This window comes from Tursiops truncatus, chromosome 8, assembly GCF_011762595.2.
Source record: "Tursiops truncatus isolate mTurTru1 chromosome 8, mTurTru1.mat.Y, whole genome shotgun sequence".
Lineage (NCBI taxonomy): Eukaryota > Metazoa > Chordata > Mammalia > Artiodactyla > Delphinidae > Tursiops > Tursiops truncatus.
This window is the reverse complement of record NC_047041.1, coordinates 57,482,817-57,508,447: the sequence shown is the minus strand read 5'-3', so window position 1 is coordinate 57,508,447 and position 25,631 is coordinate 57,482,817. Positions and strand designations below refer to the sequence as shown.

At 39.9% G+C, this 25,631-nt stretch overlaps 1 protein-coding gene and 1 non-coding gene across 4 annotated transcripts in view; one reads left to right on the top strand and one right to left on the bottom strand.

Moving 5' to 3' along the window:
* The window catches only part of FAM168A (family with sequence similarity 168 member A), a 198,691-nt gene that overhangs the window by 127,463 nt on the left and 45,597 nt on the right, over positions 1 to 25,631 (bottom strand). The window lies entirely within an intron of this gene.
* On the top strand, positions 5,371 to 5,443 carry TRNAR-UCU (transfer RNA arginine (anticodon UCU)). The gene has a single exon. It is a non-coding gene; the product is annotated as a tRNA-Arg (tRNA).

Below are 25,631 nucleotides of genomic sequence, written 5' to 3'. Positions count from 1 at the left end.
AGGCTTTGTGTGTGCTGGCCCAGAAGCAAGAAACACTACCAGCCTCATAAATTTTGCTTCCTAATAATAATTAAGCAGTCTATCTAGTTTCAGGCCCCAGAAAAGGGAAGAAACCTGGAAGAGCAAGAGAAAAGAAGCTTAATGTTGCAAGGAATGCATCAGAACTCTTTTGTGAGTTGCTAGTGTGGGATTAAAAAAAATAAATAAAAAGGGGAAGAAGAAGAATACCCTGTTGCCAGATAGCAACTGCTTCACAAATCAGGTGTCTGAAGCACAGGCTCAAACTGGCTTATTCAAAAGGCCAATTACTAGCAAACACTATGATTGCAGCCTTGCAAGTGCTGCTATTTCATTCTGTTGTTACTTGCTCAGCCCCAAACAGCCAGAAACAGAAATCAGTTCCACAGGTTTCTATTGCCATCAGCTAAGAAAAACTCTGTGCTTGCCCTCATAAGCTGGGGAAAAGAGAGAGAATACCACCCTGTTCAAATTTTAAAACAGTCAAGCCTGGACTAGCTTTGCCACTTACCAGCTGTATAACTTTGGTCAAATCCCTCAGCATCAGTTTCTTTTATTTTTTTAATTAATTTATTTATTTATTTTTGGCTGTGTTGGGTCTTCGTTGCTGTGCGCAGGCTTTCTCTAGTTGTGGTGAGCGGGGGCTACTCTTCATAGTGTTGCGTGGGCTTCTCATTGTCGTGGCTTCTCTTGTTGCGGAGCATGGGCTCAAGGCATGCAGGTTTCAGTAGTTGTGGCACGTGGGCTCAGGAGTTGTGGCTTGCGAGCTCTAGAGCTAAAGCTCAGTAGTTGTGATGCATGGGCTTAGTTGCTCCACGGCATGTGGGATCTTCCTGGGTCAGGGCTTGAACCCATGTCCCTTGCATTGGCAGGCAGATTCTTAACCACTGTGCCACCAGGGAAGCCCAGCATCAGTTTCTCTCTCTGTACCTGTTTCAAATTAATCGTGTGACTTCTATCACTTCAACCGGACCCTGACTGCTATAAGTAGGAATAAATGCTATGATACTGCCCACAGAGTCCAGTCTCTGTATTTTACAGATAAGAAAACTGCAGTTTCAAAGATTGAAAGTAATCTGCTCAACGTCACACACTTGTAGAACTGAAACTAGAACTCCTATATCCTCTCAATAAATAATAAACATGTATCAAACACTTCTTCTGTGTCCAGGCTCTATGTTGGCTGTTGAAAACACAAGAGATGAACTATAATAAATCCCTGCTCTCAGATGGTCCACTATCTAGATGAGAATACAGACACTAAAAAAAGAGAAAGTTCTAGGGAGGGGTGACAAACACCAAGACAAAAAGAAATTACTAGCTCTTCGAGGCTAGTAAGAGATGCTTCCTAGGTGGTCTCATTTTACCACACTTTACTCTCTAAGCTGAAGGATTCCTGAGCTGAACAGAAGGTTAACTTGAAAATAAATCTATAACAAAGGCTCAAGAAATGCAAGTAACCAAACAATAAACCTCCACCCTGGGCATAATCAGAAACATCACTAATGGAAAATCCTTCTAGAATAGGAAGCGACACAGAAACAAATTATGGATGAACACTTGTCGTTATTAACTTAGGAGGGAATTGCATTGGCTTTCAAAGGGCAACAAAGGTTTGGAGAAGAGAGGTAATTATACTAAATTAGCTCTGAAGAAAGGCAAGCAAGAATAGAGAGGAGATGCAGGCTGCTTTGGAGAACACTTGCATATTAGGAAGGATATGCCTATGGTGAGCAGATGCTGGCACAGCATGATAGGAAGGGACCCTGGAGCCCTAGACCAGAGAAGAGGCCTGGTTTACCTTACTCTCTAGTTCTAGCTGAATCAAGCTGCCCACTGCTTCCCTCAAAACAACAAGCTCTTTCTTCTTTCTGGGATTTTGCACATACTGTTCCCTCTGCCTACAATGCCCTTCATTTCCTATCTATCTAAAGATCTGACCCTTCTTGTAAAGCACAAATCAATCATCATCTTCACTGTAAAGTTTTCTCCAGTCATTCCCTGTACCCTTGATCTGGGCAGAATGAATCATTCCCTATTCAGCACTTGTTGTATATCTCTCAATTACAGTACTTTCTTACACTTAATTTCTTACAAATAATGTAATTATTTGTTTGTGTGTCCCTTCCCAACTGGACCATGAGATTCCTAAGCAAGATATTTCCCAGTGTCTATTATTGTTCCTAGTAAGCAGGAGCTCAAAAAGGTATACAGAATTATTCTACTGAATTGTGTAGACAAACTCAACCTTCAAGCCCAAGAATGAATGTATCTTAGAGCCTTAACGTTCCCAGATTCATGACGAATCCCTCCTGGAGTCCAGAACATTTAAGCTGTACTAGAAACTCAGTTCTTTCTACTTGAGAGCTTAAGTATTTCCTTGTGCCAAACTGGCAATGCAACTGTGTATCTTTAGTGCTTCCACTAAAGGAATTAAAGTTTGTTGCAAGTCCGAACACAACAGTTCTTTATCCTCCTCCTTTACATAAATTGGAAAAATAGACTGAGAACTCTAATCAGCTGAAATCTTCCCAGGGAAGAGGACTTGGCTGTTTACTAACAGTTCAAACTACTGCTAATACCCATGTGGCTGGCATATTTTCTCTTTTGGCAGCCCATTCATATTGAGGGAGGAAGTATCATGCACTGCAATCGGAGAGTAGGATTTGGAGTCAAAGGAAGAGAATGAGTCCCAGCTCTGCCACTCTTTATTTTGCCAAGTGACCTTGGACAAGTCATTTAATCTCAGTGAGCTTCAATTTCCCTGGGGGGGAAATAGGAAAAATATTACCTGTCCCACTGGGCTACCATAAGGATCAAATGAGGACTATTCCTTATTGCACTGAATTCTCATCTTAGGAATTACCTTGTCTTTCTGGAACACACAGAGAACTAGGAAGTAAGTTAAAAAAAAGCATCTTCAAAACCAAAATAACTGCCTCTAATTCTTCACACTTGACTACCAGTAGAGTCCCTGGGGCCTCACTCTTCCTTTAAAAACATATCTAATAGGGCTTCCCTGGTGGCGCAGTGGTTGAGAGTCTGCCTGCTGATGCAGGGGACACAGGTTTGTGCCCCGGTCCGGGAAGATCCCACATGCCGCAGAGAAGCTGGGCCCGTGAGCCATGGCCGCTGAGCCTGTGCGTCCGGAGCCTGTGCTCTGCAACGGGAGAGGCCACAACAGTGAGAGGCCACGTACCGCAAAAAAAAAAAAAAAAAAAAAAAAAAAAAAACGTATCTAATAAACTCATAATGTGGGAGCACCACAGTTGAAGGCAGCGTTACTATACTGAAAATAATAGTGTTAAGCAAACTGAATATTGAGGGCCTCCCTACAGCCTTCCCCTGCAGCACCCCCCACCCCCCAGCTTCCAGACCACTGGCAGCCAGGCCTATAACCTCTAGGAAGGAGACTAGAAGATCCTTCAAGAGAATCTGACCAGCCCTAGTAAAAAGATCTAAAGATACTGACATTGCAGTTGCCCCACAAATAGCCCAGGCAGATCACCATTATAGTTGAGGTCCATAATCAGTAAGCTCCACCCAAGTATTTAAGATTTCCAATCAGCTTTTTAGTATCCCATTTTAAAATACAAACAATCAAGGATTACCAGACATCTGGGGAAAACTCCAGCATGAAAAGCAGAATTCAGATCCTATTTATATCAGAAGAAATTTGAGGATGCAAGTAAAAAGTTATTTGAAAGAAAGCATAACAATTATGCTTATCTTGGCCAAAGTTTACCAATGATTAAAAAATCAGATCAGGAATGGAACAGGAGAGAAAGCCCAGAGATAAACCCACGCACATATGGTCACCTTATTTTTGATAACGGAAGCAATAATATACAATGGAGAAAAGATAGCCTCTTCAATAAGTCATGCTGGGAAAACTGGACATACATGTAAAAGAACAAAATCAGAACACTCCCTAACACCATACACAAAAATAAACTCAAAATGGATTAAAGACCTAAATGTAAGGCCAGACACTATAAAACTCTTAGAGGAAAACATAGGCAGAACACTCTATGACATAAATCACAGCAAGATCCTTTTTGACCCAACTCCTAGAGAAATGGAAACAAAAGCAAAAATAAACAAATGGGACCTAATGAAACTTAAAAGCTTTTCCACAGCAAAGGAAACCATAAACAAGATGAAAAGACAACCCACAAATGGGAGAAAATATTTGCAAATGAAGCAACTGACAAAGGATTAATCTCCAAAATTTACAAGCAGTTCATACAGCTCAATATCAAAAAAACAAACAACCCAATCCAAAAATGGGCAGAAGACCTAAATAGACATTTCTCCAAAGAAGATATACAGATTGCCAACAAACACATGAAAGAATGTTCAACATCATCAATCATTAGAGAAATGCAAATCAAAACTACAATGAGGTAACACCTCACACCAGTCAGAATGGCCATCATCAAAAAATCTACAAACAATAAATGCTGGAGAGGGTATGGAGAAAAGGGAACCCTCTTGCATTGTTGGCAGGAATGTAAATTGATACAGCCACTATGGAGAATAGTACGGAGGTTCCTTAAAAAACTAAAAATAGAACTACCATATGACCCAGCAATCCCACTACTAGGCATATACCCTGAGAAAACCATAATTCAAAAAGAGTCACGTACCACAATGTTCACTGCAGGTCTATTTACAATAGCCAGGACATGGAAGCAACCTAAGTGTCCATCGACAGATGAATGCATAAAGAAGAAGTGGCACATATATACAATGGAATATTACTCAGCCATAAAAAGAAATGAAATTGAGTTATTTGTAGTGAGGTAGATGGACCTAGAGACTGTCATACAGAGTGAAGTAAGTCAGAAAGAGAAAAATAAATACCGTATGCTAACACATATATACGGAATCTTAAAAAAAAAAAAAAAAGGTTCTGAAGAACCTAGGGGCAGGACAGGAACAAAGATGCAGACATAAAGAATGGACTTGAGGACACAGGGAGGGAGAAGGGTAAGCTGGGATGAAGTGAGAGAGTGGCATGGACTTATATATACTACCAAATGTAAAATCGATAGCTAGTGGGAAGCAGCCACATAGCACAGGGAGATCAGCTCGGGGCTTTGTGACCACCTAGAGAGGTGGGATAGGGAGGGTGGGAGGGAGATGCAAGAGGGAGGAGATATGGGGATATATGTATATGTACAGCTCATTCACTTTGTTATAAAGCAGAAACTAACACACCATTGTACAGCAATTATACTCCAATAAAGATGTTAAAAAAATAAAAATAAAATAAAAAGGTGGAGCAATCAAGAAAAATAAAATAAAATATACAATAGTCTATTTAAAAAAAAAATCAGATCAGGGAATTCCCTGGCGGTCCAGTGGTTAGGACTCTGCACTTCTACTGCAGGGGGCCCGGGTTTGATCCCTGGTCAGGGAACTAAGATCCTGCAAGCCGCGCAGCATGGCCAAAAAAAAAAAAAAAATCAGATCAGATGGACTTATGCCATCAACCTGATAATAAATAGTTCCTCCAAACTTAATGGTTCATTTTACTGATGGCTATTCACTGCATCAGGGATAAGAGGCATATAGTAAAATAGAGTTTGCTAAGTCTGGCAAGGAGCTATATTGTATCTGCATTTATTTTTCTAATTCTAAAGATATTTGTTGTGTATAGATCTACATAAGGATGGACTGAGTGTCCCAATGAAGGCACTAAAATAAAGAAACCAATGGGTCATGAAAGCATTAAGAGACATCACTGTGCCTACTAATCACTGATGCTACATGTAGTTAGACATCTGTATGTACAAAATTCTAGATGAACCTAGAGAAGGGAAGTCTCTCATCCCATGGCACCTCACCTTCAGAAGTCAGGGAAGACTTCACAGAAAACACAGTAGTTGAGAAGAGTTTTAAAGAAAGAGTAGAGATTGTCAAGTAAAACAGAGGAACAGGAAAGAGTACAGCACAGCAGAAAGACTATCATGGGCCACAACATACATGAGGATGGAGAGGTTAAGAAGCTGCAAATAATGCAGTGTCACTAGAGCACAGGCAAGAGCAGTAGGAGATGAGCAGAAATCAGATCAAGGAAGACCTTGTATGTTATACAAGGAATTTAGACTCTAACCTGAAGGCAGCTTGGAGCCAATGAAGAGTTTTAACAGCAAATTAAGATGATTAGATTTGAATCTAGGAAAAGATCATTCTGATGATGATATAACAGATTTTGGGGGTGGGAAAGGGAAGGTTGGTGGCTACAACCTTCCAAGCTATGTACTAACTGTTCCTAAAAGGCAACTCTCATGCTTACAAACGCTCAGCTTACTGTGAAGCAGATTATTCTACCTCTAAGAGACCAGGAGCTACCAGAGACACTCTAATGATGCCCCTGAGGAATGTAGCATCCCAAGGCCTCCACCACCAGGTTCTTTCTTTTTCTCCCCTAAGGTCTTCTTTAAAGGCACAAAGATTGTGTTATGTTACCTTGTATCAGAGTATGTCTCTCAGCCTGGTTTTAAGGAAGATATGCATCAACCCCAAGCCCTCACCTCCCAATTCCCAAGCCCTCACCTCCCAATTCCCAATGACTAGGGCAATTTTCTGCCATTTCTCAGAGCTATATTAAACTAACACATAGATACATGAGAACACACACACACTCATACACACTCATTTGTATACATGTCTGATTTTCCCATGTACACTCCCTCAAGGAGATGGGAGGAAAGATGGAAAGGAATATTTAACAAGCACTAACTTAATGCTTGATTCTTTCCTCATTTCTCTCATTTAATCTCTCATTTAATCCTCACCACAACTTTGAACAAAGCAGATACTTATATTCCCATTTTTAGAGATGAAGAAACTATGTCTCAAAGAGAACAAATGATTTACCCAAGATCACAGAGCAGGTATAAGGCAAAGCTGAGATTTGAAGCCACATGTCTATGGGTTTACCAATGCTTTTCTACTACACCTCACACTAGGTTTCCCTATACCTTACTTTAGTCATTACTAAATCTCCACTTAGTCGTTGAATTGCATTATACTGAGCCACTCACTGAACAGATCAACAACCTAGAAAAACAACCAAACAGAAGAACCAGGCGCAAATGGAAAACTTGGACAATAGACACAGGTAGCAAAAAGACAGAAAAGAAAGAAGAAAAGACGAGAAGAGGAAAAGGAAAAGGAAAAAGAAAATAAGCAGCAGCAGCAACATCGATTCCAACAAGCTCTTTGGAGCCCTAGCTGATACTGGCAAGTACAGAAATAGCCAAAACTCGTGTTGACAGATCTCCATTTCTAAATCTCGTCTCCTCAGCCAGCCCCAGCAGAGTGCCTGGTAAAATACAGCCTAGTCAGGCACACATCACAAATGAATTCCATTAAGCAGATGCAACCTCTCCCTGAGGCCTTCCCACTGTTACAGAACCACCAGGAACTGGAGAAAGCTTTTGTTCTCCATCTGAACTACTGTCTACAAGCCCTTGGTGGTAAAGGGAAATTGGATTTGAGAAGAAGATGGCTTGTCAAAGAGCCTAAAACCTAAGGTGGAAAAGGAAGCAATTCACTAAAACCAAGCATTCCGAAGCAGAAACTTTCTCTGAGGTGACAAAGAGTGCTGTCATAGTTATGACTTGCCCTCTAAACACAGGGTCCCCAAAGCACCTTGTAGGAAGGGCAGAAGCCAAGGCTCATAGACTAGCTCTACCTGCACTGGTCCACAGATATCATCACAGGTTCATACTAACACTATAGATTTTTCTAAAGCAAGAATCACTTGTTTGCAACAACTGTGCTCAGTTACGGAGATTTCACTATAGAAGTATTTTGTTATGGAAAAAGAGTACTATTGTATCAATTAGATCCTAAATATAATAAGGGGAGAAAGAAAGGAACCTAAAGGTTAAATAAGATAATGTGGGACTTCCCTGGTGGAGCAGTGGTTAAGAATCTGCCTGCCAAGGCAGGGGACAAGGGTTCAAGCCCTGGTCCAGGAGGATCACACATGCCACACAGCAACTAGGCCCATGCGCCACAACTGTACTCTAGAGCCCTCAAGCCACAGCTACTGAGCCCCGTGCCACAACTACTGAAGCCCGCACGCCTACTGAAGCCCACACGCCTACAGCCTGTTCTCCGCAACAAGAGAAGCCACAGCAATGAGAAGCCCGTGCGTGCACTGCAACGAAGAGTAGCCCCTGCTTGCCGCAGCTAGAGAAAGCCTGCGCTCAGCAAAGACCCCACGCAGCCAAACATAAATAAATAAATAAATTTATTTTAAAAAAAAAAGAAAAAGATAATGTAAGTAAAGAGTCTAGAAACTGAGCTGGCACAAAGTAGACGTTTAACCAGTGTCTGCTCAAGTGAACTGAAAAAGACAAATTAGCATTTGTTTAGTATCTGCTGATTAATAAAAATAACCTAAACAGCTTTTGTATACTTTACCTTGCTTAATCCATAAAATAATTCAGAACAAGTGTTAATTATCCTCATTTTATATATAAGAAGAGAGGTTCAAAAAAATTAGCAACTCGGTCATTTAGTTATTAAGGGACAAAAGTTGTGATTTGTTCACAGTATCAGAAAGTTATAAACTGAGCAAAAAAATAATAATGCCATCTCATATTTGCTTTAAAGTTTTTCACTGCACAATGAAACATGTGGAGGTAAACAGTGGGCTGGGAAATGGAATACCTGAGTTCTAGACTTAACTGTGCCAAACTGGTATGCAGCTTAAATGAAGTCTCTTTCTTCCCCTTTCTGGATTTTAATTTTCTCACCTAACTCAACAGCGGTACAACATTTAACTTAAAGATGAGTTATATTATCTTGAAATTCCAGGAATATTGTATACAATCGAGACTCTTTACTGGACAAGAAATGCTCCCTTATTGCCCAGTATTTACTCTACTCTCCCTGGCCACACGTTCAGGATTAACAGCTTACCTCTACCTGTCCATCAGCCATTCATAAGCCAGAAGCATCCTTTACGGTACAGCTCCCCACCTGTGCTGGATGCTTCATTAAGTGTAAAGCTGATACTATAGTTTGCTGGAAGGCTGGTGCACAAATGTTACCTGGAGATGAATAAATCATTCCAGTTGTGTTGGGTTGCAATTGTAAGGATAGCAGCTGTGGCTCTGAAAACAGATGGTCTTATAAGGATGGAGGACTTGGCTCCTATCTGATTTTCCTAAGGCAAGCAGGTTTGGGTCAGCAGGAAGCCTGGCTGGGAAGTGCCGGAGTAGAGCTAGCATTCAGTGATGAGGAAAGATGACAGAAATGCACAGGTAGTTTCTTTCCATAATAAATGAATATATCAGAGGCTGCAATTACCAGAATCCCAAGCCCTTACTTTTGTACCTACTCATCAACTTCTAAATCATTTTCTTTTCAGTCCAACACTTTCTTCCTTGATTTTTCAATACAAAGGTGAGTTCAGGGAGAATGCCTAGCAGAGCCCAGGCACAAAAATAGAACTTTAAGATCTGCTGACTAGAACAACTTGAAAAAACAGAGTAAAATAACTTGAAAAAACAGAGAAAAACGAACTGAATTTACCAGATGATAGTGGAATGAGTGTCTAATGACATAGCTGATAATAGTAGATGTGCAGTTAACATATATTTAATAAAGTAATGTGCCAGGCAACATTCTAGGTGTTGTACATATATTGTCTTTTAATTCTCAAGACAGCCTTTCTTTTATCTCCATTTTGTATATAAGGAAATTAAAACTCAGAAAAGTCAGGTACTCTGCCCAGTCACACAGCAAATTAAGTGACAGGAGTCAGAAATGACCCCCCAGGGCTAAATGATTCCAAAGCTCTATGCATTGTTTGTCAACCTCCTGTCCAACCAATAATGGCCTTCTTGCGGTTCCTCAAACACAGCTAGCAGATTCCTCCCTCTGGACCTTTCTGCTTGCTATTTCCTCTACCTTCACATCTTCTCAACGTTTTCTACTCTAGATCATTCAGGGCTCTGCTCAAACGCCATCTCTTCAGAGAAGCTTTTCTTGATCATCCACCCCAACATATACTGTTCCCTTACTTTGCTTTATTTTTTTATTATGACACTAAAATTGTATTATTTATTAGTTTATTTGTTTGTTTACTGTCAGTCTCTCCCACTAGAATGAAAGGTTTTTTTTTTGCGGTACGCAGGCCTCTCACTGTTGTGGCCTCTCCCGTTGCGGAGCACAGGCTCCGGACGTGCAGGCTCAGCGGCCATGGCTCACGGGCCTAGCCACTGCGCGGCATGTGGGATCTTCCCGGACCGGGGCACGAACCCGTGTCCCCTGCATCGGCAGGCGGACTCTCAACCACTGCGCCACCAGGAAAGCCCCTAGAATGAAAGATTTTTGAGGACAAGGACTTTTTCTTGGTCACAACTGTATCCCCTGTGCTTAGAACAGTGACTAGTACATTGCAGGTGCTCAACAAATATTCAGTGAATCAATGAATGAATTCTGTGATCAAAATCACAGAGCTCTAGAATATTAGTGTAAAAAAGTACTTGTTATAGGGCTTCCCTGGTGGCGCAGTGGTTGAGAGTCCGCCTGCTGATGCAGGGGACACGGGTTCGTGCCCCGGTCCGGGAAGATCCCACATGGCGCAGAGCGGCTGGGCCTGTGAGCCATGGCCGCTGGGCCTGCGCATCTGGAGCCTGTGCTCCGCAACGGGAGAGGCCACAACAGTGAGAGGCCCGCATACCGCAAAAAAAAAAAAAAAAAAAAAAAGTACTTGTTACATAGCATAAGGAGCACTGGCTTTGCAATCAGGCAGATGTGGGTTCAAGTTTCTAACTGACTATGACTGTGTGACTTTGGACAAGTCTCTAAACTTGTTTAATTTTATCTGTAAAGTGGGTATAAAAAAATAAGGCCCATAGATCTATTACGATGATTAAATCCAATAAACATATGAAAATGTTTTATGCAAACTATAATGTGTTATATAAATATATGATGAGAAATTATGACAATGAGAAAAAGTTTAGAGACAATCTAGTCAAGGCTTTCACTTCAGAGATCACTCTAAGGCCCAAAAAGGTAAGTGAACTGTCCAATGTCCCACAGTTATTTAGAACCGAAAAATAATTAGACTCTAGGTCTCCAGGCAACCAAGCTGGGACACCTACCATTACCCCCCAAACTAGTAGACCTCTGGTACTCCACTTTCTCTTGATTCTTCTTGTACTTCACTGGCTGATCCTTTGATCTTCTCAACCCTACCCCCGCCCCACCACCACCTAGGTCAGTGTGTCCAGAGCTCAAACGTCAGATCTCTTCTCTGCTCTATCTATACACATTTCTTGGGTGATCACATCTACTCCATGACTTTACATATACTAATGATTTCCATTTCTGACCTGGACTTCTCTGAATTCCAGACTTGTATATCCAACTGCCTACCCAACATCTCCTTTTGGTTGTCTTACAGCCATCTGAAATGTAATATGTCTAAAATCAAACACTTGACCCCCCTCTACAAACCTGCACCTGCCAGTCTTTCCCATCTCTGAAAACAGCAACTCCAATCTTATAGTCACTCAAGTCAAAAACCTTCCATTGACTATTTTCTTAATCTCATAATCCTCAATCTATCAGCAAATTCTGTCAGCTCTACTTTCAAAACATATCCTGATTCCAACAATTTCTTACCACCTCTACTGCTACCACACTGTCTCAAGCTTCCTTTATCTCATTCCCTAACTCTTGTTACAGCTTCCTATCTGATTCCCCTGCTTCTGCCCTTGCCCTACCCATCCCCTATCCCTCTCTCCTCAGAAGCCAAAATGATCCTTTTAAATTCAATTAGAGCATGTCACTCTACTCTGCTCGAAATCCTGCAATGGTTTCTCATCTCAACCAGAATAAAATAAAGGCTATTACCATGGGCTACAAGACACCATGTAATCTGGATCCACTCTACCTATCTGATCTTACCCACGACCACCGTCCTCTTTGCTCATTACACTTCAGCCACACTGCAGTAAAATTAAATTTTAACACCAACATTCATGTTGTTTGGGAACCACTCTGAAGTGGCCAAAAGCAAAGACCAAGAATATGCAAGCATTGGACTCCTTAATGTGAACAGCAGGAACATTCTTTCCCTCCTTGTTGTTCATTGATAAACTGAGCACAACCCCACCTCAGGGATTTAATGCTTACAGTTCTCTCTGCCTAAAGCATTCTTCCCTCAAACTATTAATATGACGTGTTCCTTTATTTCATAACATCTCTTCTCAAATTTCACCTCACCAAAAAGGCCTAGGTCAACCAATTATACCTAAAAGAGACCCCTCCTGGGAATTCCCGGCAGTTCAGTGGTTAGGACTTGGCACTCTTATTGCCAGAGGCCCAGGTTCAATCCTGGTTGGGGAACTAAGATCCTGCAAGCTGTGCGGCACAGCCAAAAATAAAATAAAATAATAAAAGTAAAACAGACTCCTTTTCAATAACTCCCTTTCCCCATACATTGCCTAATTTTTCATATCTCTGCCCACTAGAGTGCCATTGAAATCAGGGACTTTAATTTATTCACTGCTATATCCCCAGTGCCAAGATTGTATGTGCTCTATAATCCATACCAGCAATCAATTTAGCCATTAGTTATTTTGTAATTAATATCTTATGTCCTCAATCTAGTCTTCCCCTAAACAGACTAAATATTATTTTCAAATGGAAATCTCTCCATTCTGGATATCCTCTCTGAGAACTTTCAATTCAACTAGTGATAATGTAGAAGTAATTTAAAAAGGAGAGAATGGTAAAATGAAGCCATATTTTTCTTCTTCTGGGATCCTCTTATAATCAGCTAACAAATCAGTAAGTATTAATAAGCACCTTTAGGTACAGAGCACCATTTTATTAAAGAAGGATATTACCTAGCTAGGTAGTAAAACATAGAGAGATACATAAAAATAGTAATAAGATGGATAATAAACACATGAAAAGATACTCAGCATCATTAGCCATCAAGGAAATACAAACCAAATCACAGTGAAATACAATTCAATTCACATTCACTAGGATGACCAAAATAAAAAAGACAAGTGGTGGAGAGGATGTGGAGAAACCGGAACCCTCATACACTGCTGGGGGGAATAAAATGGTGCAGCCACTTCACAAAACAGTCTGAAGTTCCTCAAAGGGTTAAACATAAAATTACCCTGTGATCCAGCAATTTCACTCCTAGAATTCATTTATTCTACCTAAGGGAAATGAAAACATGTAACAAATATCCACACAAAAACTTCATATACAAATGTTCACAGCAGCATTATTCATAATAGCTAAAAAGCAGAAACTACCCAAATGTCTATCAACTGATGAATAGATAAATAAATGTGGTATATCCATACAATGGAATATTTTGCAGTAAAAAGGAATGAAGTATTGATACATGCTACAACATGGATGAACCTTGAAAACATTATACTAAATGAAAGAAGTCTGGTCATAAAAAGCCAACTACTATATGATAACTTTTATATGAAATATCCAGAATAGGCAAACCTACTGTAGAAGATAGATTAGTGGACTTCCCTGGTGGCACAGTGGTTAAGAATCCCCCTGCCAACGCAGGGGACACAGGTTTGAACCCTGGTCCAGGAAGATCCCACATGCCGCAGAGCAACTCGGCCCGTGCGCCACATCTACTGAGCCTGCGCTCTAAATCCCGCAAGCCACAACTACTGAGCCCACGTGACACAACTGCTGAAGCCCGTGTGCCCAGAGCCCGTGCTCCACAAGAGAAGCCACCACAATGAGAAGCCCACACACCACAATGAAGAACAGCCCGCACTCGCCGCAACTAGAGAGAGCCTGCGCGCAGCAACAAAGATGGACGGAAGGAAGGAAGGAAGGAAGGAAGGAAGGAAGGAAGGAAGGAAGGAAGGAAGGAAGAAAGATTTATTATTTAAAAAAAGAAGATAGATTACTGGTTGCCTAGGGCTGGTGGAGATGGGAGAAGTATGGGTGGCTGCTAAAGGGTACATGTTTCTTTTGCGGGTAATGAAAATGATCTAAAATTGACTGTGACAATGGCTGCACAATTCTGTGAATAAAAAAGCACTTAACTGTACACTTTAAATGGGCAAATTGTATGGTACATGGATTATAGCTCAATAAAGTAAAAAAAACTTTAAAAATATAATCTGGTGTTTATTTCAGGTTCCATTTATCAACATTCTTACCATTCCCATTCAAATTAACATTTATTCAGGGTAGGATTTTCATCTCACAGCAGCAGCTATCAAATTGCTCACCAGAGCTCATCTTCAGACAGACTTTGAACAAGTCCTTGGCATTAGGAGATAAAATAAGAGCTTATAAAAGCCAAGCACAGATGAGACTGGCCTTGGCTGTTGTTGCCAAATATATGGAATTTCTAAAAATTAAAATAGTTTTTGTAAAACAGTAAATAAAAAAAAATTTTTAAGGAAAAAGAAAAGTTAACATTTATTGAAGGCTAGATAACTCTCACTTTATTTTACTCAATACAACCAAAAAGGCTGTGAGACAGGAGTTATCAACTCGTCCATTTTGCAGGTAAGAAATCCATAGCTCATAAAAGTTAAATGATTTAGGGACTTCCCTGATGGTCCAGTGGTGAAGACTCCATGCTCCCAATGCAGGGGGCACAGGTTCAATCCCTGGTCGGGGAACTAAGATCCCTCATGCCGCATGGTGCAGCCAAATAAATAAATGATTTCAGACCTATAGTAAATTATCAGAGCCAGGAGTTGGTCCTGCATTCACTATCTCCAAATCTAGGGCTCTTTCTCACCGCTCATCCTCAACTTCTTGCTAGTAAGCATAATTAAGACCTAGCTGTAGCACTTACTCATAAAAGTAAGTACTAAGAACTAAGAGGTCATAAGAACACAGATTTATAATCACAGATTAACAGAATGATGATCAAAACCGTCTAACACAAAATCCAATATCCCTGCGTTTAACTACTGGGTCAGCAGTGCTATGCTACATGAAAATAGAGTTGGCTGGATCTGATTCCCAAGGTCACCTATGTGGGGGAAAAAAAGAAAGAGAGAAAGACAAAAAAAGTTCACAGCATTCCCCAGTAAACCAATCAAGAACCATACACACTTCAGACGGGTTTGTAACTGACCTTGGTAATTCCTGAAACAAGACATCTTAATGATACCACCAAAAGCACTTATTAAAAAGCTAGGCTGTGAAAAGGAAGTTTTTTGGGGTGATGGAACTATTCTGTACCTTGACTGTGGTAGTGATTACACAAATCTAAGCGTTATTAAATTCTGACACAGAAAGGTCAACTCTACTGTTAACTTAAAAGTAAAATTTAAGGGGCTTCCCTGGTGGCGCAGGGATTAAGAATCTGCCTGCCAATGCAGGGGACAGGGTTCAAACCCTGGTCCGGGAAGATCCCACGTGCCGCGGAACAACTAAGCCCGTGCGCCATCAACTACTGAGCCTGCGCTCTAGAGCCTGTGAGCCACAACTACTGAGCCCGGCTGCCACAATTACTGAAGTTCGCACACCTATAGCCCATGCTCTGCAACAAGAGAAGCCACTGCAATGAGAAGCACACGCAGCACAACGAAGAGTAGCCCCCACTCGCCGCAACTAGAGAAAGCCCGCACGCAGCAACAAAGACCCTACACAGCCAAAAATAAATAAATTTATAAAAAATAAAAGTAAAATTTAAGAAAACCTGCATACATATTAAAAAGTAAACTGTTGTGCATCAAAAGACATTATCAACAGAGTAAAAAGGCAACCCATAGAATGGAAGAAAATATTTGCAAATCATATATTGATAAAGGATTAATATCCAGAATATATAGATAACTCCTAAAACTCACAATAACAACAACAAAAACCTGATTCAAAAATGGGCAAAGGACCTGAACAGACATTTCTCCAAAGAAGATATATAAATGCTCAATAAGCACTGAAATGATGCTCAATATCACTAATCATTAAAGAAACACAAATCAAAACCACAATGAGATACCACCTCACACTCATTAGGATGGCTATTACCAAAAAAAAAAAAGAAAATAACAAGTGTTGGTGAGGATGTGGAGAAATTGGAATCCTTGTGCACCATTGGTGGAAATGTAAAATGGTATTGCTGCTGTGGAAAACACTATAACGTTTCCTCAAAAAATTAAACAAAGAATAACCATATGATCTAGCAGTTTCATTTCTGGGTATATACTCAAAAAAACTAAAAGCAGGGTCTCAAAGAGATGTTTGTACACCTGTGTTCATAGCAGCATTATTCACAATAGCTAAAATGTGTAAGCAACCTAAGTATCCATTAACAGTGAAGGGATAAGCAAAATCTGGTGGATATATACAATTATTCAGCCTTAAAAAGGAAGGAAATTCTGTCATATGCTACAACATGGATGAACCTTGAGGACATTATGCTAAGTGAAATAAGCCAGTCACAAAAGAAAAATACTGTATGCTTCCACTTATATGAGGTACTTCGAGTAGTCAAAATCACAGGGACAGGAAGTAGAATGGTGGTTGCCAGGAGTTGGGGGAGGGGACAATGGGGGGTGGTTGTTCAATGGGTGTAGAGTTTTACTTTTGCAAGATGAAGAGCGTTCTGGAGATGGATGGTGGGAAGGTTGCACAAGAATATTAATGTGCTTAATATCACTGAACTGTATAGTTTAAAAAACGGTAAATTTTATGAACCACAATTTATTTATTTATGAATAAATAAATAAGCTAGGCATATGTGGTAATGTTACTTCAAGTAAAATTATAATAATAGCTAATGTTTATGAGTGTTTACTATGAGCGAGCACATTATTTCACTTAACCCTGACCATAACCCCAACTATTAGACCTCTCTTTCACAAATGAGAAGGCTGAGCCTAGTAAGGCCAACCCACTTGCTCAAGATCACATAGCTAGTTAACTCAGACTGAATTCAAACTCAGGCAGTCTGACTCTATAGCCCAGGCCCTTAACCACTATACCACAGCGTAAAATACTATATTAAAGATTGCAGATAGAAGTTGACAAAGATAACTACTCAGGCTAGTCCTGACGACCTAAGATTTCAACTGAACAGAACCACGTTAGAAGCAGACATACTATACAACCAATATAGCAGATTAAAAGCATTGTGGAAACATCAAGAGCATTCTTGTAAAAAAAGTACATAATTAAATGTAGCTGGCTCCACAGTCACTCCCTTCGGAACCATGCCCCAATGCAGCCCATAAAAGAAAAAGCAAAATAATGACAGTTCTAGATCATCACAGGCAGGAAACACACACACACACAATCTACTAAGACCCCCTCTGCCCGAGACTCCAGCATCCCAATTTCAATACTGCCCTCCAATACTGTCAGATTCAAAGTGCCACCATCCTACTTGTGGCACTTTGTACTTTTGAGTAGTTTTCATATTTGCTCTGGGCAAAGGACTGTCCCCTTTAGCCCAAGGCTCTGCAGAACAAACATCACACTCTGTATCCCCATCCCACAAATGGATGCTATAACTTAACTCCATGCCCAACACTAAGCAAATATCCCTCGTTTCTACTTAAGTTCTTTATTCCCTCATACCTCATAGTTTATGACTTATGTGTCAGTGCGTATTTATCTGAAAAGCAGAAACTTTAAAAAAGAAAAATAAAAAGCACCACAATAAGCCAAACTAAAGTGCCAACAGCATGAACGGGGACCTAAGGAGGAGCTTGATGATGGAAGAGAGGGTACGTGGAACTAACTTTCTAACTTTCTGCATAATCAGACCTTATTATTCAAGGAAGGTCAGTGAAGCCTCCTCAGCACATAAATTCCTTTCTCTCCTGTTGCTTCTATCAAATAAACATAATACACCAAATAATAAATATACCTGTTAGCTGTATTTATTTAACCCTAGACTGCATTTAATTCTCCATGTTTCTTTGTAAAAACATCTTAGTCCTTCTAGGAATTTTAATCTGTTCCTTAAAAGGAATCACTGATTAAACAAAGTGTCAAAAAGTTCACATTCAACCAAACTTAACTGAGCACCTACTATGTTTCTGAATTAGATTTTTTCACAGGAGGTTTTTCATTTAATCCTACAAAAGAATCCTTTGACTTAAGTATTATTGGCTGCCACCCTTCCTTTTATTTATTTATTTATTTTTTAACCACCAAGTAAAATGAGAATCAGGCAGTTAAGTAACTTGCAAAGATCTCACAGCTAAAAAGCAAAGGGAAAGAAGTAAAGGAGCCAGGATTCAAACTCTGACCTTCTATTTCACCTCTCTAAACTTTAATTTCCTCATCAGCAAGAAATATCGCCCATCGTCAAGAGTTGATGTAGGGAGGCTTCCCTGGTGGCACAGTGGTTAAGAATCCGCCTGCCAATGCAGGGGACACGGGTTCAAGCCCTGGTCTGGGAAGATCCCACATGCCGCGGAGCAACTAAGCCCATGAGCCACAACTACCGAGCCTGCACTCTAGAGCCCACGAGCCACAACTACTGAGCCCACGCGCCGCATCTACTGAAGCCTGCGCACTCTAGAGCCCATGCTCCGCAATGAGAAACCACCACAATGAAAAGTCCGCGCATTGCAACAAAGACCTAACGCAGCCAATCAATCAATAAATCAATAAAATTGTTTAAAAAAAAAGAAGAGTTGATGTAGGAATTATATGCAAAGCACTTAGATCAGGGGCTGCTCCTCAATAAATGTTAGCTTTTTTCCTTCACGCTTGAAATGTGTGGTTTGTTGGCTTATTCCAAACAAATGGCAATTTTTTAAAGTTTACACTTTGTTTTTCTTAGCTATCTTATTAACTGGTTTTGTCTTGGTCCTCACAAGGACGTTCATAATCCTGGGATATCTTGGGAGCACTTCTGGCTCACCTAGCAGCTGGGATGCTTGCAGCAGAGCTCTTTTTGCTCAGAAACTTGCATAGAGACTACTTCCTCTCCTCTATTCTCCCTTAGACAAACAGACACATACGCAGGTGGAAAATTTTTTTAAGCCACAATTAGCTTAATTAACATAAAGTGACAGAAATAGGAAAAGCCACAGTGTTCTAGCCAGGCAGCAGGCTGCAGGGGAAGCAAGAATTCTCTGGCTGGCAAAGTGAGAGGAGAAATAAGCATCTACTGGGGAGGAAAAGGAGTCACCGCCATGTGGTGGGAACTAAGGAATATCTAAAATGGATGGTCAGCACCACCCACTGGGGCCCTCACCCTTAGTCCTCAGGATGGGTCAGGTGCCTCTGATTTATCAAACAAAAACTCACGCCAGACGAAAACGTGATTATGAGCTCTTTAAGGGCAGAAATTATAACTTACATCTAGATCCCCAGGCACAGAACCTGGCACAGAGAAGCACTCATATTTGAATATATAAATAATTGCATAAATGAATAAAGTCAGATTAAAAGAGCTTATCCATCTTTTTCAGTGTACTAGTACTACACAAGGAGGGTTCCTATAAGCACCATGATGCAATCCATAATTCCTCATAAATACCCACACACACAAAAGTATGGTGCATCTGCAGGCCATCTCTCCAAGAGTTCTAGATAACCCACAACTGCTTCTGGAAAAAAAAATGACAGCAAATCCCTAATAAAACCTATCAGCAGCTCCCCACTACCTTCAGAATAAACTCTATACACCTTAATTGGCATGTAAGGTCCTTCTGTAAACTGGCTCTTGCCTTTCTTTCCAGATACACCTTTTCAAGAACTCTGAGCACCTGCCAAACATGAAGCCCTCTGCCCCTTAAGTATGCCCTGAAAACCTGCTTCAGCACATTTGTTGCTGCAGTTCCCATGAGACTCATCACCACCAAAATTTGGTTTACCTAAGTTCAATTCACCTTTCATGAAACAACTCAGGTCCCATCCATTTATACAAAATCTGTTATAATTGACCCAGACCATAGTGTTCATCTCCTTTCCTGACTTAAGGCAGTACTATCCATAGCTCTCATCCCATATTCAACAATACCATGTTGTTATCTTTACATAGAGGGCATATATCCACACATAGATCAATACAAGGGTATGGGGATTTCCCTGGTGGTCCAGTGGTAAAGAATCCACCTTACAATGCAGGGGACGCGGGTTCAATCCCTGGTCAGGGAACTAAGATCCCACATGCCATAGGGCAATTAAGCCCGTGCGCCACAACTACTGAGCTCGTGTGCCTCAAATACAGAGCCCACATGCCACAAACTACACTCTGGAACCCACGCACCACAACTACAGAGCTCATGTGCCCTGGAGCCCGTGTGTCACAACTAGAGAGAGAAAACCCACACGCCACGACTAGAGAGATGCCTGTGCACCACAACAAAAGATCCCACGTGCCTCAATGAAGATCCATGTGCCGCAGCTAAGATCCTACACAGACAAAAAAAAATTAATTAATTAAAAAAAATACAAGGGTATGTATGGTGTGCTCCTCCAACCAGTAACTCTCATAATAGCAAGAACATACCTGTGTTACTCTATTGCCAGTGGCTAGAAAACTAGCCTATCTCTAGTAAATGCTGTTTGTTCATGCAAAAATTGAACATTTTTTTCCATTTTAAAGTGCAAGTGCCAACTAATATAAGTTATTATATTATTATATAATAAAGGGATTACCAATTTACCAGCTTTCTCATCAATTTTATACAATAAGTGCTCTAATAATAATGATCAAAAAAAATAATGATCTATCTCCAAACTTTTACAAGTTCCTATCTCCAAATTTCTTTTTGAATCAAAGATAAGATTACACTGTGTACAGCGACGTTTCAAGAGTAACTATGTTTTACTATGTCTTGATTCTTGGAAAACTAGTAACCTCTGAATGCTCTAAGACAGTGGTAACTGTTTAAGCTAGCATGTGACAATCAGGTATACCCATTCATCTTTTAAGACTCACAAAGGTATGAAACTTTTCTTAAATCCCTCTCCCCACTGCCAGAATTGACTAATCTACTTCTTCCTTTGGGTTCCACTTTACCCCAGATATTATCTGACTGAACCCTAGATATATTTCTATCATAGCACCTATTACATACACTTAATTATACTTCCTTACTTACATGTCTGTCTACCTACCAATTTGCCCTTCTGGATGTTTGCTTTCCCATACATTAGCCACACATACCTTCTTAAATTCAAATTTATGTTAACTAAAACTAAATAAAATTTAAAATTCAGTTCCTCAGCCTCACTAGCTATATTTCAAGCACTCAACAGCCACATATGGCTGGTGACTACCACACTGGATAACCCAGATATAGAATATTTCCATCACTGCAGAAAGTTCAATTGGACAGGGCTGTGTCTAGATTGTGTATGTTTTCTGAGGAACACAGTCTAGCGGGCAGTTTGGCAGGAGCTATGCCTAATTCATTTCTCTATCGCAGCACCTAGCACTTACTAAACTCCCAGTAAATGTCTCTTAGGAATGACACTGGGTAACAGAGAGCTTGTCCCACCTTTCGTATTATCACAGCCCACCAGAGTCTCTGCTCCATAAGTTCAATGTTCTTTATAGGCTAGAATCAGTATAATTACCCACCATCATCCCAACTTGTGGAAAGAGGTAGGAACCACGATAGCTAGAGGTAATGAGAAAGCCTTTGTTCAGTCCCTCTCCCCAAACCAAGGCTCCACTATTTAATGTAAGACTTGATAAAGAAGAAGCTTATTTCTTGTTTCAAGTTTGGCATGTAATTAAACTGCAGTTGATTCTAAAAGGAATTTCTTTCAAATACTGGAACAATCTTACAACTCGGCAGAAATAAAAACAGACACTGTTCAAAATTTATCACACTTTTGGGCACACAAATTAATATATCCTCTCTATATAAAAAATATAAAGTATGCTCTTTATATGAAAAAATAGTCATTTGGCACATTTTCTGAACATCTATAAGGGCTAGGGGCTAAAGAAAGAGAAATAAATAAGTTCTAGTTTAGGCAGATAGAAATTTAAATTGGAATAATACAAAGCGCGAAGTGCTCTATGATAAGGGGAAATACCAGAAACTATGAAGAAAACAAAGGACAGGCTCAGAATCCAGTGGTGTGATGTGGCAAAGGGTGGGGGAACCACAAGGGAGGCTGCTTAGAAATGAACCCAAGCTGCATTTTGAAAGGAAATTAAAAGGTTGGGAGATAAAGAAAGGGCGAGAGGGTGTCACAAATAGAGACAACGTCATTGATGAAGGTATAGGAATTTGACTTGACAGTAAATGTCAAGTAGTTCAGGTTGGCTGGAACAACATGAGAAAGACAATTTGAGGCTAATGAGGCAAGCAGAGGCCGAATCATGAAAAAGATCTGCAAGCTAAACTCAGGAGTTTGAATTTTATCCTCAAAGCTATGGGAAACCTCCGAAAGTTTTAAAGCAGGAAAGAGGAGTGAAAGCTACATTAAAACTCACAGAGCAGCAGTATGGAGGATGATTTGGGGGAGGTGAGACAGAAGCAGGGAGACCAGTCAGGAAGTTGCTGCAAAAAGTGAAGAGACAGTATATTTTACCACAATTTTTTTTTCAAAAATAGAAAAAAAAAAAAAGTGATGAGACAGGGCCCATCTGATGCAAATAGTTTTAAACACAACCATTTTAAATGGGTCTCTCTCCATTAGTCTATGCCACCCAAAGCTGTAACACCATGATTCAATTATATAGCACAACTACAAAAGCAACTATTAAAGTCAGTTACATAAACTCTAAAAAATTATACTCACTCTTTTTATTCAATAGCCATTCTGGACTTCAGACTAAAACTATACATCTTTCTCTTTTTCACCACACACAATCTTGGAAAACCACTTCAGCCAGCTGAGCACATCTGTGCAGTGTGCAACAAGTGTGAACAATTTAACAGGAGTTTAACGAAACACTGCCTATTTATTGGAGAAAAAAAATTAATTCTAACATGGCAACATCAGGTTGCAAATTGACATTTTTTAATTAGCTTTAAAAATATGACCATGTCAATTTAAAATCCCATCTGGTTACATGGTGCAGCTGTCCTGAATGAATATAACATTTTCAGTTATTAGGCACTTGGCTAAAGCATTCAGAACTGCCATGTGCCATCAACAAACAGCAAGAGCCACAAGTACTGTACTTAAAAACTACCTACATGGGCTTCCCTGGTGGCGCAGTGGTTGAGAGTCCGCCTGCTGATGCAGGGGACACAGGTTCATGCCCCGCTCTGGGAAGATCCCACATGCCGCAGAGCGGCTGGGCCCGTGAGCCATGGCCGCTGAGCCTGCGCATCCGGAGGCTGTGCTCCGCAACGGGAGAGGCCACAACAGTGAGAGGCCCGCGTACCGCAAAAAAAAAAAAAAAAACTACCTACATGCTCACACTGGTATGAGAGGATTACTTAGCCTGTCCTGGAAATGTGGGGATATATGGGGAAATGGAAAGCACAATCTCACAATTTTAAGAAAGTAGCTTTCAGTTTACCTCCAATTCTCTTAAAAGGCAAAGGACTCTGATATCTTTGATCCCATAACTCCTTAGTCTAGAGAGTTTTACCTACCCTCCTGCCTTGAACCAATAAAATCTTAAGAACCAAGGCTTTGGAACTGGACTAAAAGTGGGTTCAATTCCAACTCTACCTCTTACACACTGTATGAAATTAACACATTTCTTAATCTTCCTGAGACTCTACTTTCTCAGGTGTAAAATGATAATACCTAAACCTACAGAGTTGTGGTGAGGATGAAAGAAAATGTACATAAACTATCCAAAGAATATTTGGCTCATGTGGGCATTCACTAAATGGTTAACTATTTTTACATTCTCCTTTGTACCTTACTGTAATTTGTATAGAACAGTAATTATGCATGTACCTAAAAGTTTATTGTGACAATTAAATGAATTAATACAGGTAAAGGGCTTAGAATACTGCCCGGCACATAGTAGGCAATCATTAACTGTTAGTTGCTGTTGTTGTTACTACCAACACTGAATTACAACTTATCTGCTGTCTTCCTCCCCATTAATATTTAGCATAAAACCTCAATAAACATCTGCTGACCAGCTGAATAAATAATGGATGACTGGTTGAATGAATGAACTGAAGATATCATAGTTCTGTGACAAGAGGAACACCTCCCTGAATTTATCATACAATCTTCACACAGCAGCCATTCAATAAGAATGTATTGTGAAAAAAAAAAAATGAGACGTTAACTTGTATAAAATCAAGAGAGATGATTTTCTTCTGTCCAGTAAATAAGTGTAGAAATAAAAATCAACACTGATACATTCCTTTAAAAAAATAAAAAAAGAATGTATTTTGAATTGATTAATCACACCAAGAACTGATTAATCCAACCAAGCCTATGTGGTAAATAGGGAAAGTATTCTTGTAGGTCTGTCTCACAGATAAGAAACAGTCCCAGAGTGAATAAAGGTTAAGATCACTCAGCTAGGACAGAAACAAGAATCCCCTTTGGTCTCTCAGAAACTAGTACTAGATTTTCTTCTACTAGGGCTTACTCTCTTTCCATATTTTAAACATTACCTATGAGACTCGTCAAGTTTTTCCATACTCTGTGGTTACAGGAAGAGACCGCTGAGTCAGAAGATACTACCAACGAATGATGGAAGGGTGAAGAAGGAACATGACCAAATAAGGAGAAAGTCTCTCTTCTTTGAGAGAGAAGGAGCAAAGACCTGATTTTACGTGACCTGAAAATAGACAAAGCAACTAAATCTGAAACTAACAAGAGAATAAAGCCCTAACTATGAACAAATAAGGACAGAGAGTGCTTATAGGGTCAAATATGAAAGGCAGTATGAGGATTACAGGTACTCATTCCCTCCTGTTGAAAGCATGACTAGGTACAGTCTTTTGGGGGAGTATTTATTCTTTCCTTTAACAAATATTATATTTATTGAGTCCCTGCAATGAACTAGGAGAACAACTTGACAGTATATAGCAAGAGCCTTAAAAATAGTATACCTTTATCCCAATTACTGTATTCCTAAATTTTTATCTGAATAAAGCTAACAAAAAATACAGACCAAAATTTACAAAGATGCTTATCCCAGTATTATAATATCCAAAAATGGAAAGTAACTTACATGTCCAACAATAAGGTTATGAGTAAATAAATCACATCATGCAATGCATAGTCATAGATAGTGAACAAAAAAATTTGACACTGAAAAATGCTTATAACCTAATATTAAATTAAAAAGCACTCCACAAACAGTATATATAATGATCTTTATATAAAATAGGAAAAAAACTTTTTTAAATGCTGAAAACTTTTAAAGTTTATTTCTGCATGGTAGGACGTAGGAAGAATAGGCTATAGGGAGATGCTGCCAAGTTTTCCAATTTTCCATAATAGGCATTTTTCAAAAAACCACAGGGTGGAGGAGATTTACAGAAGAAAAGTCAGAATATTAAATACCATCAGGATTGATCAAGATCTTTGGACTCTCTGCCAGGTGAGAAGAATATAAAAGGCATATTATTTCTATACAGAAGGATTACGTTAATCCTAGTGAGAACTGACAAAACTACAAGGGTGAAACACAATGGGAGAGCAATAAGAAGGAAATCCAATCAGATTCCCAGGAGGTCACTTTCATTTGC